General features: G+C 41.0%; 1 long non-coding RNA gene across 1 annotated transcript; it reads right to left on the bottom strand.

Annotated features, from left to right (window-relative positions):
- Nucleotides 1–1,353: 1,353 nt before the first annotated feature.
- On the bottom strand, nucleotides 1,354–6,137 carry LOC308287825. The gene is made up of 3 exons (XR_013962157.1): nucleotides 5,905–6,137; nucleotides 3,512–3,778; nucleotides 1,354–2,811 (listed from the first exon to the last, which is right to left on the bottom strand). It is a non-coding gene; the product is annotated as an uncharacterized lncRNA (long non-coding RNA).
- Nucleotides 6,138–15,810: the final 9,673 nt, after the last annotated feature.

Here is a 15,810-nt window from a genome sequence, read left to right as displayed (position 1 = left end):
GGGCCCATCGTTTCAAATCCGGCCGCTGCGTTTCATTTCCGGCATGGCCCGCCTCTTCGCCTGTGGTGGGTGTGTGGATGGGCATGGCTTGGACCTATGTAAATTAGGTTTATTGAGACATGAGAAAACCTACAGTATACCAATGCAGCATTTTTCCTGAAAGTGATTTTAAGAACTATAAAAAAGGACTTAAAATTTGTTTAGCTCTGTTTACAGGTGCAGTGGCTACACACACACACTACACACACACACACACACACACACACACACACACACACACACACACACACACACACACACACACACACTATTCCCAAACCGCCACATTCCCCCCCCCCCCCCCCCCGTTGGATGAGTGTGAACTGTAAACAACATAGCACTGTGTACTGTGAATTAACCAGCAGCTAGCTGGCCTTTACTCATTGAGTAAATTCACGATTGCTGTCTGGAACAGTACAGTATCAGCGCAGTATCTTCAATGACAACGGTGAGTCAGTTTAACTCTAATCTTCAGTTCTACTGCTGTTTTTGATCACTTGAGCCGTTATATTACTCATGTCATGAAGTTATGTCTAACAGTTTCTAATAAAAACAAGCAGTGTGCAGGAAAAGTCATACTTTAATTCACTATTGCAGTGATTTAAACTATTCAAATCCTTCAGTAATAATTGTATCTATCAGCTACTTATGCTATCAAACTCATAAAGGTGCTGCCAGTGCATAACTTGAACCCATTGCTGCTAGAGCAGTGGTCCAACGTTTTTAATTTCAAGGACCCCCATAACTTTGACAGTGTACAAATGGAACCAAACCTTTAAGGGTTAATTTGGTTCCACTAGTAACTGTGTTATTAATCCACGCAATCCCATACAGGATGGCGTTACGCTATCCATTTCAATAGGTTTTAGAAGTCTAAATAACAATAGACCTCTTTAAGCGTATATTTGCAATGACTCGCTCTGAAATCTAACTACATCCATCTCTCAGTCCCTCCTAATTTCAACATCAGAAACCTCTGCCTATGACCCAATGCAGTGGTCCTCCTCTGTAACCTGAGATTAACTGTAGCTCGCTGCTGGATCTGACTGTTGGTTATAATATCAGAGTAGTTATTTTGAATCTAGGATAATTAGATCCAAGGAGGTGTTTTTGAATATTAACTAAACCTTCTAATCAATATCCCAACAAGTTAGGCCACACTTAGATTATAGGTTCAACACACCATATTTAAGCAGATTTCTATGGTTATACATTTCATAATGATGCTTATAAAAATCTGATTTTAGAATGATTTATTTTACAGGTAAATTTATTAAAGAAATAAAGGCTTTTACAGAAATAGAAAAAGGCGAAAGCATTCAAAGTACATTTCAATGTTCCCAATTTAGTCTAAATCATCATTTCCATTTTTACACGATAATAATCATCATAGTAAGAATAAGAAAGCAGAATAAATTCTTATTACCCTTTCAAAGGTTAGAGATGCACCAACCGGTTGATCATTTCCATTCCATACTTTCTTTTACAGAATTAAAATTGTTAATCCTGGAGGCTCTCTCTCTGTCAGATTGCTGCAAGAGGTCTTTTGGGCGTGCAACCTCTTGCTGGGGTAGAGAGCCCAATGTTCCTTCTGAAGGGGAGAGTATATAATATACACCTCTGCCAGACAACTGTCTGAATTCACTTCCCCATAAGTGTGCCCAAGTTACTTCTGCATTTGTTGTTTTCCATTTCAACCAAATTTCCCCCATGTCATTGGGTGTCTCTACATAACAGGATGCAAGTGTGTGGTAATCTGTCTGTACATTTCTCTTCACCTTTAGCCTTAAACTGCCCTCAACAACCCACAAATAATATTTTGCATCCAGCATTTAACTCATTGCATGCCAGGCCCGATAGTCCCGAGATTATTTTAATGTCTTTCCCTGCCAGGCCCGATAGTCCCGAGAATTTCCGCCATTTTGAAAAAAAAAAAAAAAAAAAGTTTTTTTCAAAAAAAAATTTGGACCCCAAAAAATGTAGTAGGCATGATAGAAATCGCGAAATTGCATGTTTAACCCCCATAGCAACCCCATCTATCAAACATGGCAGCCATCTTTGTTTACATTTTAGGAAAACACAATGGCTTGTATCTCATGAATGCCTGAACGGATTTCCATTCGGATTTTTTTGTTTGAAAGCTGTGAGCAATGTGGACACACGTGGTGCATTATCTAGGCATGGGTGTGCATGATCCGTGCACTATGAATTACATGGAAGTCTATGGGGACCAGAGGCACCATAGAGTACGAAGGTATTGTTAAATGGCGGGGAATGTGTTAAGCAGTACTTCTGCTTGATCTAAAATTAAGGGAAAACAGGGTTGAAACGCTGATTTAAAAGCCCAGTCTTTTAGACAACTGTCAGAGTTAAAAATGTGTGTCCATTTGTTTTAATATCAATCAATATGATGGGAACCACCCTGGGGGTCCCCATACCCACATACATTATCAGTTGGGTTACAAATTTAATCCAAGAACCCCACAAAGATCCGCTCATTCATGGACATTTATTTTAACACATTGAGAGGGAAATTGAGAGATGGGAATACAGAGCCATTTAAATTCTTATTTTCACAAATAAATCTCACTTGCAGCAATACGTATAGAAAATGTGTACACAAATGACAAATTAACATCACTCAATTCAGTGTTACAGAAGCAGAATGTTGTAGGCGCTTGCAGATCCTGTCCTGGACTTCTGTGAAGGTTGAAGAGGCATACAACACTTTCATCGACTATGCTGATTCCTGGTGGTCTAACATCACAGACCCTGTAAAGCAGTAATACATACTGTATGTCATAATACCATAGGAGCCTATGTATACTAACCCATAATACAGTAATACACAATGTCATAATACCAATAGGAGCCTATGTATACTAACCCATAATACAGTAATACGTAATGTCATAATACCAATAGGAGCCTATGTATACTAACCCATAATACAGTAAGTAATACATAATGTCATAATACCAATAGGAGCCTATAGCCTATGTTTACTAACCCTGTAAAACAGTAATACATACTGTATGTCATAATACCATAGGAGTGTAAACCAGTAATACATACTGTCATAATACCATAGGGGCCTACGTATGTATTCTCAATTTGTGTCACACCACAAAATAGTGTGTTATTAATCAACCAGACACATTTGAATAATTTAACACACACACACACACACACACACACACACACACACACACACACACACACACACACACACACACACACACACACACACACACACACACACACACACTCTATATATACATCACTTGTGGGGACATTACATAGACTTCCATCCATTCATTTTTATGCAAGTCCTGTGGCCTTACCCTAACCTCTATCCCTAAACCTAAACCTAACCCTAGCCCTAAACCTAACCGTTGTGGGGACCTACTATTTTGTCCCCACACTGTCAGAGGTCCCCTGCAGGTGTTAACTTGTAAACATATCTACCTACTTTCTTAAACGCCTCCACTAGTTCAGGCTTCTGCATCTTCTCCAGAACGATCACCATCATCTGCTCAGCTTTGCCGGCATATGAAGACACAATTAGATCGGCGGTTAGCATCGTGGTCTTGTTCTTCTCCATAATGGCTCTTTTTATTGGTTTCTGTCCGTCAAGGTTAGGCTGTTGGAGTTGCCACTGGAAGCTCGTAAGTTCTTCTTCTCCCAGCTCCTGCAGTGTATCGTTGATTCTTTCTCTAAGTGTCGTCATTGTTGATTCCTGCATGGTACAAACACATGCAGGAGGTTAAAATCACATCTTCGTTCTCTTAACGCTTTAGAACACAAACTTTATTTGAAGTCAGTGGTTCAATAAACCATTTATTATCTTCCCAACATTTAATCTGTACTTTATATTTTCTTTTTCCATGCTGTCTGTCTCTTATGTATGTTTAATTTTGTGATATGGACCTCTGTGTGTAATAAAGAGAAAGAGAAATAAAGATAAACTATAATTAATAGCTAATCTCTTCCTCACCAGCTACATTAGCTTTGCTCCACACCGCCTCCACGCCCCTTCCCGCCCTTGTAGAGTAAATAAAACCCTTGGACTGCATGTCTCCTCTAGCGGTGCTAGTTGTGACAATATTAATGTTCTATTGTAGCTTCTGTACACATGCATATTCCTCCATGCTTTAAGAGTTTGATAATATAAAACTGACCCAGGAAAACAGTGTTTGTGATAGAATCTAAAGTTGAAACATAGGCTGTGTCTAAAATGCATCTTTAACTACTGTCCTCCTTTCTTCAACACATACTGTCCACATCTGGCATAATTATATGCACCACACACACACCCACAGACCCTACATCTATCTATAAATGCGAGAAGTCTCTGCGTGTGTGTGTGTCTGTAATCCGCGTATCTCGAGAACCGTTCGTCCCACCGGCTTCAGATTCGGCACGCGCGTTCCCCGCCGCGGCACGGAGTGCAGTGCCGGGTCTCGACCCGACCCGACGCGCGGTTTTCCCGAACCGGCGCGAAACGTTCGGAATCTCCTTATGCGGGGTTGATTGTTGACATCAGGCTGTTTCTGAGGAAATCGGCGAAAGCTCTGACTCATTGTGACATCACTTCATAAAAGGCTCTGACATCACGTACGCCACATGAGTCAACAAAAAATCTCTGAGTGTGTATGTATGTAGGTAATCCGCGTATCTCGAGAACCGTTCGTCCCACGGGCACGCGCGTTCTCCATATATGGGCATAAAATGAATGCCCCCATATGAGAACCGTTCGTCCCACGGGCACGCGCGTTCTCCATATATGGGCATAAAATGAATGCCCCCATATATGGGCATAAAATGGATAAAGGGACACAGACAGACAGATTCAGAGATCTCCATATATGGGCGTGAAATGGACGCAAATAGACAGATATCTCCATATATGGGCATATATGGGCATAAAATGGACCCAGAACTATATGGACGCAAATGGCATATATGGGCATAAAATTTACGCAGAATCACAAAGATCTCCATATACGGGCATAAAGGGACACAGACAGACACACAGTCAGACGGATACAGAGATCTCCATAAATGGGCATAAAATGGACGCAAATGGCATATATGGGCATAAAATTTACGCAGAATCACAAAGATCTCCATATACGGGCATAAAGGGACACAGACAGACAGATTCAGAGATCTCCATATATGGGCGTGAAATGGACGCAAATAGACAGATATCTCCATATATGGGCATATATGGGCATAAAATGGACCCAGAACTATATCTGCAGTGATCTCCATATATGGACATAAAATGGACGCTGACAGACAGACAGATAACAGATATCTCCATATATGGGCATAAATGGACACAGGCAAACAGATGGTCAAAACGGGTCCTATGACAACAGGTATAATGGGGTTTGCATTAAAGGGCGGGGCATTCATTCCCTATTTACATTGTTCCGAGTTGGCCAGGTCGCCGACTAGACGCTGGGCCGCCCGAAGGGCGGCCCAGCTTCTAGTTACTGTAAAACAGTAATACATAATGTCATAATACCATAGGGGCCTACGTATGCATCCTCAATTTGTGTCACACCACAGAATAGTGTGTTATTAATCCACCAGACACATTTGAATAATTTAACACACACACACCACACACACACACACACACACACACACACACACACACACACACACACACACACACACACACACACACACACACACACACACACACACACACACACACAGTAGAACAAAGAAAAGGCCCAAGAATAATTAAGAAAACGCTTTGTTAAAAAGTATCAGTGGACTCAGTGGACTCTCGTGTATTCAGGGAGATTCCCATGCTTTAGTTTTGAAAGATATTTTCTTTTTACTCACTCAATCACTCAGTCGCTCAACAAAATGTCTTCTGTCCCTCTGTTGCTCACTGTCCGTCTGTCTTCTTCTGTCCTTCCTTCTCCTTGAACCTTGAACTTGAACCTTGAACCTTCTGTCTGTCTCGTGTACACAAGATGTGTGGGCTTGTGTATTATTTTCCCTTCACTTATAACTTCAAAAGTAAACAGAATAAAGACTTTTGTTCAAATACACGACATGTACGTCTGCATCCCAAACCAGGAAACGCCGCTTCTGAATACTTTCACTTTCACTTACTGTAAACACACGTGTTATATGGCCTGATGTGACGTAAAGCAGATGTTTGGGAGTCGACGTGCAAATACTGTATATCACATCTGTGCGTGTGTGTGTGTGTGTGTGTGTGTGTCTCGCCACAGGGCCAGTCTTATCAGGTCGGGTCTGGTATCCTGTCAGGAAACCGACAACAGTGGTTGTCAGTGGCAACTTCTAATATGCATATAACCAGTAAGACTCCCTAATCGGGAGATAAGCGACCGTCAGGTCGCATGTATACACCGATTTGCGTGATTTTAGGGCAAAATCTGTAGGAGCAGTGTCCAAAAATGTGTTTTGCAAGAATCGGCCTCATGGTGGCGCTAGAAGTGGGCCATGTGATAAATGAGGGGCAGAGATATAGTAGGGGAAAAGTGTGACGTGACGTGACAGACAGACAGACAGACAGACAGACAGACAGACAGACAGTTAGCCGGTGAAGGTTTTGATAGTAACTGCGACCTGACGGTCGCAATCATGAGGTCAATGACAGTCCTAATATCTGCCATAACAGTGTGTGTGTGTGTGTGTGTGTGTGTGTGTGCGTGTGTGCGTGCGTGCGTGCGTGTGTGTGTGTACTGTATGTGAGGGTGAACACTCCTACCCACACTGACTGAGAGGATAACATGGTAAATGATTGTCATAATGGGACGATAACACATAACAGTAACTCAGGTACTGTTCATCATAACAGTATAAACCCAGATAGTGTTCATCAAATTGTCATTTGATTAATGTTAATAACATGTGAAAGCCCTAGTTTGCTGTAACCATAGTATGCTATCAAAAGTCTTCTATTTTTGTATTTTTATTTTTATTTTTAATCTTGAATGTTCCAGTGCCACATTAGTATACAATACTGCCCTAGAAAGTCAGAGTTCAGTAACTATGAACAAAAAGGCGTCTGAAAAAAGCTCAGCCAAACGAGATCTAGGAATACAAGTGATATTACACTCATTGTAATTGTTTATCCTCCAATATCATAAAGGCTAATTTGACCTTTGGGATACACAAATCAAAGATGGTAGTTACTGCACTCTGGCTTATAGGGCAGCAGGCCTATATGTAGTGTTAGTTAGTGTATTCTCTCTCTGTGTATAGCACTGGACCATGGTACACATAGCCTACCACAGTGAGCATCTGTGTTCTGCTGCATGCTTACTTTCACTTCCTTTTCTTTTTGAAGCAGTGAAAACCGCTTCCTATGAGTGGCTTTGTGTGTATCACGCCCATATATGGTCATTTTAGTCCAGAATGAACAGGCTTTTTCAAAAACAGAATGTCCGTTTAATTACCATATGGTGATCTCAGTCCAGAATGAACAGGGTTTTTCAAAAACACAATGTATGTCACCTCATGTCCATATATGGTCACTCCAGGCCAGAATGAACAGGTTTTTTCTGTCCCGTACGTGCAAAATATCAGTCCAGAATGAATAGGCTTTTTCAAAAAGCAAAATGTGTGTCCCATGTCTATGGTCATTTCAGTTCAGAATGAATAGGCTTTATCTGTCCTGTACGTCCAGAATATGTGTGCGGTGTCCCTCCCGGTCAGATGAATGGATACTTTGAGGATTGGTCAAGCTTCACATGATAATTTGGCCTTCAGGTTTTGTAACTCCCTTTAGGCACGGACAGACACAGTTTCCTTGATACTGATTTATTGGAAGGCTTGGTCCTCCAATCCACCGTGAAAACTAAATAAAACAATCATAAACAGACACATCACAATAATATACATAACACCATGCACAGCATGTAAATACAAACATTTCACCAAAGTAAAATACAGACAAACAAATACCTCGTTGGCTGCGTGCAACACAAAAGGGAATTTCTTCAGTCTTCATGTCCTTATGACACTTTACTTAGTCTTCAGTCCTTATGACTCTTACTTATAACTTGTAATTTTAGACAGTCTCTTCTTGTAACCAGAGCACAGAACACAGAGCTTCTGCACCTTGCTGCTTCTCTCTTGCTCAGTGTTGCCAGACGCTGAAAATGGTCGTACGGGGGCCTCAAAATTATCGTATTTTGGCCCAAACTATCGTACATTAAATCCAACCGTGAAGCAGCCAATATGTGTACAGCCAGCTGTTTATGTCGCCTCGTAGATCGCTCTGTGGCCGTGGCCGAGTGTGCTGTGTGCTTGGTCTCTTGTTGTGATCATTATATGAGTTGTTAATACTTCCAACCACAAGAGGGCAACAACAACTAGCCTGTGGATTTGCCACCAAGTCTAAGCTATTGTATTGTTATACAGGTTGAATAAATATACGTACAAAACTGTCCATAAATCAGTACAAGGGTTTATTGCTATTCAAGAATAAAACAATACCTTGTGTTTCAAAAAATAAATTAAATCTAAAATAAATTAAAATTAAATAAAATACAAAATAATATCTACACAATGTAAACGATCCCCTCCCTTAGGGGCTTTTCATGTTATTCTTTAAGCATAACATTTTTTGACTGTACACTGTACTGTAAACAACAATCCTCCAGGATTTCCATGGGAACTTGTAGCATTTCAGTCGCTTCAAAAGGCTCAAAAAGCGACTGGTAACGGCCAGTGTTGCTGAACGCTGCTAACAGAATGCAAGGCCGCAGAAGACATTTTTTGACTGTACACTGTACTGTAAACAACAAACGTGTTAAAGTATTGACTCTTACAAATAAACCGTCAACAGTGTCTCAGAGTCTCTGGATTGTGGACTAAAGTCTTTTTTTTCTTCTTTTTTTTTTCTTTCTTTTTTTTAACGCAGTGTCTCAGAGTCTCTGTTTGCGGTATTGTGGGCTAAAGTCTTTTTTTTTTTTCTTCTTTTTTTTTTTACGCAGACAGTTCTTGTGATGATCTTCATAGCATGGCTATACTTCCCCTCCTGGACCGCATTTCTTGGCCCTATAAAACGAATAAAAGGCCACCATTAGGCTAATAAATACCCACTGCTAGGCGTATCTAAATAAATACAAATAAAGTGTTGTAGTAATATTGCTACGTAGTGCTTACCTAAATGAATTCAACCTCAGAGTCGCTGTCGTCTGCCTGTTGCTGAGCCCCTGCTACAGGCGCAGTCGAGGTAGAAGCCCTTGCCTAACAATATTGGAAACAAATAAACAATAGAGTTTCATTACCTTTAATGTGTTAATCCTGAGTTTAAGATATATTCTGATTACTTGTGTTTCTTTTAACAAAATAAAATCTAAACAAACCTTCTTTCGGTATAGGACAGGTTGTCTGCCGTCATGTTATGTTAGTTTGTTTGTTTGCTCATGCTCATCAGTGTACACACAGCTGTGTAGTGTGCGCCACGCCGCCACCCATAATGCCTCTGCAGAGTGCAGAGTGCAGAGCAGACCGGCACAAGTGACGACACAGGCGGAAACGGCGGAAACGGAAATATACAACACGACCGTGGTTGGGCCCCGATTTCGTGGTGATCTGGGTCATTTATTGTTGCCGTTTGCATCCGGTCTAGCCAGGAAACGGGTGTATACAGCGCTGTGGTACATTTGGTCGGGAAGGTCGAAATTATCGTACATTTGGGGCTTTTTAGAATTATTGATCGTACATCGTACAGAGGGCTAAATTATCGTACAAATACGATAATTATCGTACGTCTGGCAACACTGCTCTTGCTGCTTGTGGCTCGAGTGCTTAATTGCCTAATGCAAAAGTCCTGTGTAAACCCTTTTAAGTAAGGCTAGTGAGAACAGACCAAACGAGACACATGAAACCAACATTAGCACTTCAAAGTAAACGTATTACAACAACTTGACTTAAACAACATGAAATACTGTACATAAACGTGACCTTTTAACCTTCTTATGAACTTGACCTTTTAACCTTCTTAATTACTGTATGAACTTGGAAAATAACAATCATGAACTTTGTCATATATAAATCAAATAATTATGAACTTGGCAACATGTAGTGGCGACAGTTACACTCCCACCAAATCACACAAACCTTGATGTGGGATTTCTTTTAACATTTTAACTTCAAAATAAAACCTTTTACTTAAACATTTACCATGAAATTGCAGGCAGAACATTAAACATCTTCCTCTGCTTTAAGCAGGAAAAAACACCTTTTTTATCCAGGGTTGTCTGAGTACACTTTTTTAAATACAGGGTTTCCCATATAATCATATGTCATATCTTTACGCAACTCTTGTATTATTAAGTCTTGTATTCTCTTATCCCTATCATCTGACCCTGCTTGGAGATCAGTGATGCAGTCCAACTTCTGTTGGTTGGGTGGTGCCAGATCCTCCAAGTTCTTTCTTTTCTCGCAATGCTTTCGTCCTGGTTCCTTGTGGCTGTTCTCCAACATTGGATGCTTTGTGTGTGTTCCTTCTTCATCCAAGAATGAATTCAACTTGCACATCTTGCTGTCTTTAGTCTTGGTAACATCTTTCTTGACATTAGCAAGTTCTTCTTTTCTTTCTTTTATGATTGCTCTTTCATTGGTTCTTTGTTTCACACCTTTATCTTCTTTGCCTTCTTTTGCTTTAGTGCTACACACAAGAACCTCTTTCTTGATCTCTCCCACCTTGCGTTCTCCGCCAGGTAGCTTGAGATCTTTTTTGTCTTCACCTGGATTCCCTTGACCAACAATACTCCATCCAAGGTCTGTACGCTGCGCATAAGGCTGGTTGTTGCTACCAGACACAACTTCCCTTGGTATTAGGGCTTGTGAGCAGTTGTACCCAAGGAGCAGACCTACTGGACAGTCCTTCAGAGGTGGTATCTCATCTTGGAGATGCTCTAAATGGGGCCAAGCTCTTGCAGTTTCATCTGTTGGTATGTGAGTTCTGTTGGCTGGAATAAAGCCACGAGTGTAGACTGGTGGTAAGGTGATTCCTTTCCAAGAGTAAAAGCCTCTGACTCTTAGATTGCTTACTATTTGGGAGCTTATGACTGTACTTCCTGCAGTCATAGTCGAAAGCTTGAGCTTAACTTGTTCTTTGTCTGCTTCCAACTTCACCGCTATGTCACTCAGTACAAAGGTTGCGTTGCTTTGGGAGTCCAACAGAGCATATACTAGTATTTCTCGTGCTGGTTGAGTTGTGGATGAAAGCCAGACTGGAATTATTGCAGCTGTTTGTACCTTTGCTTCGTGAAGTATTACTCTATTTGAAACAACATCTGTGGTTTCTTCTTCTGATGATGAATGTCGATTTTCTTGACTTGTACTTGGCTTAACTTGTGGTGGTCTTTGATCTTTGGTTCGCTCCTCATGCAGACAAGTAGGATGCTTCTTTTGGCAAGTGTCGCAAACACTCCTATTGTTGCACACTTTTGATTGGTGACCAGACTTGAGGCAACCAAAGCATAGTCTCTCAGCTTTCACAAACTTGATTCTGTCCAACATCTCTTTCTCCATGAACCTTCTGCATTTAAGCAACTCATGCCCTGTCTTGTCACAGAGAATGCACTTTATGACAGCTTTGTTGTTGGAGCTTGCGGTCAGTGTCTCTTCATTTGAACTTGTGTTCAATGACTTGGCTTCAAAACGTTGTTTTTGTGGCTTTGGTTTGTCAGCCTCAAATTCTTTAAGTGACTGCACTGAAGTGACAGGGTGGCAGGCAATCCTTGCTTCTTTTGTTAGGAACATGACAAACTGGCTGAAGGAGGGAAATTGGTTACTTGCTTCCTCTATTTCCATTACCTTCCGATTCCAGCTCGCCGTGAGCCAATCCGGTAGCTTAAAAAGGATGTTCCTGTTCTCATTACAGTCATTCAATATTTTCAATTCTTTGATGTGGACCATGGCGGCCTCACAACTACGGAGAAAATCTGTGAACTCTCTGAGCTCAAAGCTGTCCTTAGGCCCTATCTTAGGCCATGCTTGGAGCTTGTCTCTGTATGCCTTAGCAATTGTGAACGGATTTCCATATCTCTCCTCCAGAATCTTCCATGCTGCAACATAGGCAGATTTGGTTCCGAGCAGGAAGTAGCCATCAAGTGCTTTCTTAGCTTGACCACCCACGTATCTTCGTAGGTAGTAGATCTTCTCATCCTCTTGTATGTTCTTCTGGTCTATCAATATTTCAAATGACAGTTTCCAGTCAGTATACTTCAACGGATCCCCACTGAATATTGGAGGTTCAGGAATTGGGATTCTGTTGGCACTTAAAGCACCTGCTAGCATCTTAACGAGCTCTGCTGTACTGTCATTGGAGTTAGTCACAGCTTGTGGTACAGAAGACCTGTGCATGGACAGAGGACTTGTGGGAGCAGGTACTTGGTTACCTGTTACAATCACATGTCCTTGTTCTTCTGTGATGCTCCCTTGATCATACACCAGGATTCTCGCTTGTGCTGCATTAAGACTTTTCACCGTCTCCAAATGCTTTATCTTTCTCCGTTTTTCATTCAGTGTTCTTTGTAGAGCTAACTGCTCATCTTCTAGTTTAGCTTTAAGTTGAGCTTCTTCTTCCTCTTGTTGTAAACGGCGCTTCCTTGCTGCTGCTTCTTGTTCAGCTAGCTTCTTTCTAGCTTCTGCCTCAAGGAGGTCTAATTCCAATTGTTCTCTCTCTTGCTCTTGTAGCACTTTTAGAACAGCTTGGCTTGCAGCAGCGTCAGCGGCAGCTTCTTGACGTTTTACAGTAGACATGGTGGTGTGCTCCGAGTTGCCTTTCAAGATAGAAGTTGTTCTAGAGCTTGAGTCAAACAGAGAGCCTACTTCTGGCCATTCTGGCTCCTCTTCTGTAATATTTCCGTCCAATCGACTTGTGGCTCTGGAGAGAATGAAGTCAGAGATCTGTACACACAGATCTACCTTTCGTCTTGTCTCCTGCACTGGAGTTGAGACTTTGCGTAGATCTTCATAAGCACTTCTGACGTCTGCAGACAAATGCTTGACTTCTTGAGAGATGTCATGAATCAATGACTCATCCACAGGCGTTGTTTGCGATAATAGCTGTTTAGCTAATTTAGCCTGTGGTTTCCATTTACCATAACTGGAGGTAAACCTATATAGAAGAGCATTCATTTTTCCAGATTGCATTTCTTTACCCTTTTCCGTTAGAGTTCTGTGTCTTTCACTTCGTCTCAGCACCTGAGCTTCATCTTGCTGTTTTTCCTCTTCAGCACCACTCACTTCTTCCGGTTGTGGTTGTTCATCTCCACTGTCCCTAATACTGTCCCTAACCTGTACAGTATGATCCCCTTGTTGCGACATTTTTAACAGCAATCAAATGAACTCACTTTGTAAATAACCCTTTTAAATTGTCCCAAAACAGACAAGTCATGAAATGAAAATAAATGAAATCTCCAGATCACTTTTTACGTAAATGAATACATGAACTTGTTCAAAATGTAAATCACTTAAATGTAGGCATACTGTAAATACCTTAATTACATCAAAATCTTAGATTCAACCTTTAAACGTGGGCTTCAAACCACTCAATGCACTGTAGGCACTTTAAATCACTTCAAAACTCAAATATTAATGGCAGTTAACCAGATACAGTAGCTTCAATATCAAATGAAATAGTGCTTCACTTATTTTAAACCCAAACGTTTTTAACTTGGCATATTATTATCACATGAAATGAGAAATTTCCTTTTTTAACTTGCACTTTAGTCCTTTTTTTAACTTTTCACTTGAAAGTGTCTCTTGTAAATTATGAAAATTCAATTAAATCAATTGAGCAGATCAGTCCAAAAAACGTTTACCACACACTCTACTGTATCTTCAAAGTCTTCTTCTTTTATCACTGTCACTGATTTAAGTGTCCAGTCTTTATTGCTTTGTACTGTAAACGTTCAGATTACCTTGTCTCTTCTGTGTGGGTGACTGTGTGTGAGTGGGGAAAAGAGGAGGGGGGGGGGGGGGGGGGGGGGGCGCTTGGGTCTGGGCTGGGCTGCTCCTCCGGCAGTCTTGATGACGAGGCTCCGTGCAGCTGGCCTGGTGCTTTGATCTTGCCGACTGTCGTTGTCCACTGCGTCGTTGAACAGTGCGAGTTTTCACTGTAACTCCCTTTAGGCACGGACAGACACAGTTTCCTTGATACTGATTTATTGGAAGGCTTGGTCCTCCAATCCACCGTGAAAACTAAATAAAACAATCATAAACAGACACATCACAATAATATACATAACACCATGCACAGCATGTAAATACAAACATTTCACCAAAGTAAAATACAGACAAACAAATACCTCGTTGGCTGCGTGCAACACAAAAGGGAATTTCTTCAGTCTTCATGTCCTTATGACACTTTACTTAGTCTTCAGTCCTTATGACTCTTACTTATAACTTGTAATTTTAGACAGTCTCTTCTTGTAACCAGAGCACAGAACACAGAGCTTCTGCACCTTGCTGCTTCTCTCTTGCTGCTTGTGGCTCGAGTGCTTAATTGCCTAATGCAAAAGTCCTGTGTAAACCCTTTTAATTAAGGCTAGTGAGAACAGACCAAACGAGACACATGAAACCAACATTAGCACTTCAAAGTAAAAGTATTACAACAACTTGACTTAAACAACATGAAATACTGTACATAAACGTGACCTTTTAACCTTCTTATGAACTTGACCTTTTAACCTTCTTAATTACTGTATGAACTTGGAAAATAACAATCATGAACTTTGTCATATATTAAACAAATAATTATGAACTTGGCAACATGTAGTGGCGACAGTTACAGGTTTTATCTGTCTTGTACATGCAATAGGTCTCACCTATTGCAGCAATGACAAATAGCCGCATAAGAGCAAAAGCAAAGGCACAATAAGAATATACAGATGCTAACAGAATGGTAAAAAGGAGCATTAAGGCAGACAAGAGTAAATACATTGAAAATCTAGCAGAAGTTGAAAAATTTAGTAGGCCACAAAGATAACAGAAACTGAAATAATTATAGAGGTATGCAGTTGACAAACAACTAAGAGACCAGCAAGCAGGACTTTTTATATATTTTTTAAAAACCTATTATACCGGCTGTCATACCGGCTCTCCAGACAATTCTATACTAAGATTCACCGCTTCACTTCGAACCGAGGTTTGATTTTTTTTAAGATATTTTGGTTTTTTTTATGCCTTCATTGACAGACAGCAGATCGACAGGAAAGGAGGGGAGAGACGCAGCAAACCTGGGTGGGCTCGGGAATCGAACCAGCAACCCGCTGCAGGCTACACAAAGCCTATACACGCTTGGACCAGTAGGCCATCGGGGGCACGCTTACTTTCACTTGTGTGGGGGCTTCTTTCTGGGAAATGTCTGCTTTAAAGCACAGCTTTGCACCACCATCCTATATAGTATGGACCAGAACAATATGTTGTACCACCAGGTCCTATAGGGACCTGTAACTAAGTTTAATATGGACTAGAACAGTATGTTGTACTGTACCACCCTGCTGAATGCTGTATGCAGAACTACAATACCCATCATGTTCTGATATGTGGTTGTAGTGCAGGATGCTGTATGCAGAACTACAATACCCATGTTCTGATCTGTGGTTGTAGTGCAGGATCCTGTATGCAGACTGCAGAACTACAATACCTGAGTATTTGTTACACACATTTCTCCATGTTTTCACAGGAAGGTAATTACAGAGCAAGCTATGCTGACAACATGTGTATCTATTCTGCATCTAGCATTTG

Source organism: Nannobrachium achirus, assembly GCF_963921795.1.
Source record: "Nannobrachium achirus genome assembly, chromosome: 6".
NCBI classification, from domain to species: Eukaryota; Metazoa; Chordata; class Actinopteri; order Myctophiformes; family Myctophidae; genus Nannobrachium; species Nannobrachium achirus.
The sequence above is the reverse complement of the archived record's forward strand: the minus strand, read 5'-3'. Positions and strand labels throughout refer to the sequence as shown.